Source organism: Heptranchias perlo, unplaced genomic scaffold (genome assembly GCF_035084215.1).
Source record: "Heptranchias perlo isolate sHepPer1 unplaced genomic scaffold, sHepPer1.hap1 HAP1_SCAFFOLD_1229, whole genome shotgun sequence".
Classification (NCBI taxonomy): Eukaryota; Metazoa; Chordata; class Chondrichthyes; order Hexanchiformes; family Hexanchidae; genus Heptranchias; species Heptranchias perlo.
Genome location: NW_027138461.1, coordinates 40,001 through 45,932, shown reverse-complemented (window position 1 = coordinate 45,932; position 5,932 = coordinate 40,001).

Below are 5,932 nucleotides of genomic sequence, written 5' to 3'. Positions count from 1 at the left end.
TGCTTTGCGGTCGACCTATTCCTCTTTCAGACTTCATCGCCGCGCATTGTTTTCGACATCTGGTTAAACATTTCTCCCCTTTTAATCCTTTTTCCCACTTTTGGTTAAGCAGTTCACCCAACTTCTGGTTAACCATTTGCCCCTTCTTACTGAATTTTTCTGCTTTTGTTTAATCATTTCCCTGCTTTATGGTCAACCTTTTCCCCTTTAGGACTTCGCCGCCGCACTTTGCTTTCGCCTTCTGGTTAATCATTTCACAACATTTTAATCCTTTTTCCCACTTTTGGTTGAACAGTTCACCCAGCTTCTGGTTAACCATTTGCCCCTTTGGGACTTAAGTCTCTGAGCATTCTTTTGGGATTCTGGTTCACCATTTGTCCCTTTTTAAAAGATATTGCTGCTTCTGTTTAATCCTTTCCCTGCTTTGCGGTCAACCTTTTCCTCTTTCAGACTTCATCGCCGCGCATTGTTTTCGACATCTGGTTCAACATTTCTCCCCTTTTAATCCTCTTTCCCACTTTTGGTTAAGCAGTTCACCCAACTTCTGGTTCACCACTTGCCCCTTTTTACTGAATTTTTCTGCTTTTGTTTAATCATTTCCCTGCTTTCCGGTCAACCTTTCCCTCTTTCAGACTTAATCGCCGCACATTGTTGTCGACTTCTGGTTGATCAGTTCACCCCTTTTTTATCCTTTTTCCCACTTTGGGTTAAGCAGTTCACCCAGCTTCTGGTTAACCATTTGCCCCTTTGGGACTTAAGTCTCTGAGCATTCTTTTGGGATTCTGGTAAACCATTTGTCCCTTTTTAAAAAATGCTGCTGCTTTTGTTTAATGCTTGCCCTGCTTTGCGGTCGATCATTTCACCCCTTTTAATCCATTTTTGCCACTTTGGGTTAAACAGTTCACACAACTTCTGGTTCACCATTTCACATTTCGGAACTTTTATTCCCACCATTACTTTGGGCTTCTGGTTCATCATTTCACGCTGTTTTACAAATCTTTGCCGCTTCACTTTTAATCCACAAACCGGGGCTCGCTTTCGGGTGGGGGGGGGGGGGTAGCGGGTTTGGGCCGGGCACTCGACATCCCGGTGTGCGACCGGGTTCGTTCTGGTACCGCTCGGTGCCCCTCGTCCTGCTCTTGCCGCGGAAGCAAACCAGACGACCGTCGGTCTCACGCCCGAGGGGAGAGGAGGCGGAAAGCGGTTTGCAGCCTTTCGCTGTACCTCCGGCGGGCAGCGCCGCACCTCCGAGTGCTCGGTACCGTTCGCTGCACCTCGTCCGGCCGCACGCAGCGAGCCAAACCCGGAGGAAATCGGCCTGTGCCTTCTCGAGATATGGGCCTCCGGGTGGGACGGACAAACCGGGGCCCCGAGCTCGCTTTCGGCGGCCCGGCACTCGACTTCCCGGTGTCCGAACGTGATCCTTCCGGTACCCTTCGGTGCCCCTTGCCCGACTCTAGCTCCCGTGCTGAAGCGGAGTCGGTCGGCCTGACGGCCTGCCGAGTTAACCAGCGGAAAGCGGTGCGCAGCCTTTCGCTTGCAGCTCCGGCGGGCAGCGCCGCACCTCCGGCTGCTCAGTGCCGTCCGCTGCTCCCCTTCCGGCTGCACGCAGCGAACCATACCCGGAGGAAATCGGCCTCGGCCTTCCGGAGATATGGGCCTGCGAGTGGGACCAATAAATCGGTGCACATTTCCGGCTCGGTTTCCGGCCTCGGCACTATCAGTTCACGCCGTCCGACCGACGTCGTTCTGGCACGGTTCCGTTGCTCCTTGATCCGGTCCAGCCACGGTAATCAGCCGAAGATCGTGGGGGGTAGGGGGGGACACATTGCCCGCCGAGTTAGCCGGAGGAAATCGGCCTCGGACTTCCAGAGATATGGGCCTCCGGGTGGGACGGACAAACCGGGGTCCCGTGCTCGCTTTCGGCGGCCCGCTAGTCGACTTCCCGGTGTGCGACCGGGTTCGTTCCGGTACCGTTCGCTGCCCCTCGTCCTGCTCTAGCCGCGGAAACAAACCCGACGACCGTCGGTCTCACGCCCGCGGAGGGAGGCGGCGGAAAGTGGTTTGCAGCCTTTCGCTGTACCTCCGGCGGGCAGCGCCGCACCTCCGAGTGCTCGGTCCCGTCCGCTGCGCCTGGTCCTGCCGCACACAAAGAGCCATACCCGGTGGAAATCGGCCTGTGCCTTCCAGAGATATGGGCCTCCGGGTGGGACGGACAAACCGGGGCCCCGTGCTCGCTTTCGGCGGCCCGCTAGTCGAATTCCCGGTATGCGACCGGGTTCGTTCCGGTACCCTTCGCTGCCCCTCGTCCTGCTCTCGCCGAGGAACCAAACCCGACGACCGTCGGTCTCACGCCCGCGGAGGGAGGCGGCGGAAAGTGGTTTGCAGCCTTTCGCTGTACCTCCGGCGGGCAGCGCCCGACCTCCGAGTGCTCGGTACCGTCCGCTGCGCCTGGTCCGGCCGCACACAACGAGCCATACCCGGTGGAAATCGGCCTGTGCCTTCCGGAGATATGGGCCTGCGGGTGGGACGGACAAACCGGGGCCCCGAGCGGTGGCACCCTGCTCGCTTTCAGCGGCCCGGCACTCGACTTCCCGGTATGCGAACGTGATCGTTCCGGTACCCTTCGGTGCCCCTTGCCCCACTCTAGCTCCGGTGCTAAAGCGGAGTCGGTCGGTCTCACGGACGCCGAGTTAGCAGGCGGAAAGCGGTGCGCAGCCTTTCGCTGTCACTCCGGCGGGCAGCACCGCACCTCCGAGTGCTCGGTACCGAACGCTGCGCCTCCTCCTGCCGCACGCAACGAGCCATACCCGGAGGAAATCGGCCTCGGCGTTCCGGAGTTATCCGCCTCCGAGTGGGCCTGACCAAGCGGGGTGAACTGGAAATCATTAACCAACGTACTTCCAGGTTTTCACCCGCAGAGGGCAGCACTCTCTTCTCCGTTTTAAACTGGGCCGACCCGGCTCCGTTTCGAGACCCGGCACTCGACTTCCCGGTGTGCGACCGGGTTCGTTCCGGTACCGTTCGCTGCCCCTCGTCCTGCTCGAGCCGCGGAACCAAACCCGATGACCGTCGGTCTCACGCCCGCGGAGGGAGGCGGCGGAAAGTGGTTCGCAGCCTTTCGCTGTACCTCCGGCGGGCAGCGCCGGACCTCCGCGTGCTCGGTACCGTCCGCTGCGCCTGGTCCGGCCGCACACAACGAGCCATACCCGGAGGAAATCGGCCTGTGCCTTCCGGAGATATGGGCCTCCGGGTGGGACGGACAAACCGGGGCCCCGAGCGGTGGCACCCTGCTCGCTTTCAGCGGCCCGGCACTCGACTTCCCGGTATGCGAACGTGATCGTTCCGGTACCCTTCGGTGCCCCTTGCCCCACTCTAGCTCCGGTGCTAAAGCGGAGTCGGTCGGTCTCACGGACGCCGAGTTACCAGGCGGAAAGCGGTGCGCAGCCTTCCGCTGTGCCTCCGGCGGGCAGCACCGCACCTCCGAGTGCTCGGTACCGTACGCTGCGCCTCCTCCTGCCGCACGCAACGAGCCATACCCGGAGGAAATCGGCCTCGGCCTTCCTGAGATATCAGCCTCCGAGTGGGCCCGAAGAGTCGGTGGCACCCTGCTCGCTTTCAGCGGCCCGGCACTCGACTTCCCGGTGTGCGAACGTGATCGTTCCGGTACCCTTCGGTGCCCCTTGCCCCACTCTAGCTCCGGTGCTAAAGCGGAGTCGGTCGGTCTCACGGACGCCGAGTTAGCAGGCGGAAAGCGGTGCGCAGCCTTTCGCTGTCACTCCGGCGGGCAGCACCGCACCTCCGAGTGCTCGGTACCGAACGCTGCGCCTCCTCCTGCCGCACGCAACGAGCCATACCCGGAGGAAATCGGCCTCGGCGTTCCCGAGTTATCCGCCTCCGAGTGGGCCTGACCAAGCGGGGTGAACTGGAAATCATTAACCAACGTACTTCCAGGTTTTCACCCGCAGAGGGCAGCACTCTCTTCTCCGTTTTAAACTGGGCCGACCCGGCTCCGTTTCGAGACCCGGCACTCGACTTCCCGGTGTGCGACCGGGTTCGTTCCGGTACCGTTCGCTGCCCCTCGTCCTGCTCGAGCCGCGGAACCAAACCCGATGACCGTCGGTCTCACGCCCGCGGAGGGAGGCGGCGGAAAGTGGTTTGCAGCCTTTCGCTGTACCTCCGGCGGGCAGCGCCGGACCTCCGAGTGCTCGGTACCGTCCGCTGCGCCTGGTCCGGCCGCACACAACGAGCCATACCCGGAGGAAATCGGCCTGTGCCTTCCGGAGATATGGGCCTCCGGGTGGGACGGACAAACCGGGGCCCCGAGCGGTGGCACCCTGCTCGCTTTCAGCGGCCCGGCACTCGACTTCCCGGTGTGCGAACGTGATCGTTCCGGTACCCAACGGTGCCCCTTGCCCCACTCTAGCTCCGGCGGTAAAGCGGAGTCGGTCGGTCTCACGGACGCCGAGTTACCAGGCGGAAAGCGGTGCGCAGCCTTTCGCTGTCACTCCGGCGGGCAGCACCGCACCTCCGAGTGCTCGGTACCGTACGCTGCGCCTCCTCCTGCCGCACGCAACGAGCCATACCCGGAGGAAATCGGCCTCGGCGTTCCGGAGTTATCCGCCTCCGAGTGGGCCTGACCAAGCGGGGTGAACTGGAAATCATTAACCAACGTACTTCCAGGTTTTCACCCGCAGAGGGCAGCACTCTATTCTCCGTTTTAAATTGGGCCGACCCGGCTCCGTTTCGAGACCCGGCACTCGACTTCCCGGTGTGCGAACGTGATCGTTCCAGTACCCAACGGTGCCCCTTGCCCCACTCTAGCTCCGGCGGTAAAGCGGAGTCGGTCGGTCTCACAGACGCCGAGTTACCAGGCGGAAAGTGGTTTGCAGCCTTTCGCTGTACCTCCGGCGGGCAGCGCCCGACCTCCGAGTGCTCGGTACCGTCCGCTGCGCCTGGTCCGGCCGCACACAACGAGCCATACCCGGAGGAAATCGGCCTGTGCCTTCCGGAGATATGGGCCTCCGGGTGGGACGGACAAACCGGGGCCCCGAGCTCGCTTTCGGCGGCCCGGCACTCGACTTCCCGGTGTGCGAACGTCATCCTTCCGGTACCCAACCGTGCCCCTTGCCCCACTCTAGCTCCGGCGGTAAAGCGAAGTCGGTCGGTCTCACGGACGCCGAGTTAGCAGGCGGAAAGCGGTGCGCAGCCTTTCGCTGTCACTCCGGCGGGCAGCATCGCACCTCCGAGTGCTCGGTACCGTACGCTGCGCCTCCTCCTGCCGCACGCAACAAGCCATACCCGGAGGAAATCGGCCTCGGCCTTCCTGAGATATCAGCCTCCGAGTTGGCCCGACGAGTCGGTGGCACCCTGCTCGCTTTCAGCGGCCCGGCACTCGACTTCCCGATGTGCGAACGTCATCCTTCCGGTACTCAACCGTGCCCCTTGCCCCACTCTACCTCCGGCGGTAAAGCGGAGTCGGTCGGTCTCACGGACGCCGAGTTACCAGGCGGAAAGCGATGCGCAGCCTTTCGCTGTCACTCCGGCGGGCAGCACCGCACCTCCGAGTGCTCGGTACCGTACGCTGCGCCTCCTCCTACTCCACGCAACGAGCCATACCCGGAGGAAATCGGCCTCGGCCTTCCTGAGATATCAGCCTCCGAGTGGGCCCGACGAGTCGGTGGCACCCTGCTCGCTTTCAGCGGCCCGGCACTCGACTTCCCGGTGTGCGAACGTCATCCTTCCGGTACTCAACCGTGCCCCTTGCCCCACTCTAGCTCCGGCGGTAAAGCGGAGTCGGTCGGTCTCACGGACGCCGAGTTAGCAGGCGGAAAGCGGTGCGCAGCCTTTCGCTGTCACTCCGGCGGGCAGCATCGCACCTCCCAGTGCTCGGTACCGTCCGCTGCGCCTGGTCCGGCCGCACACAACGAGC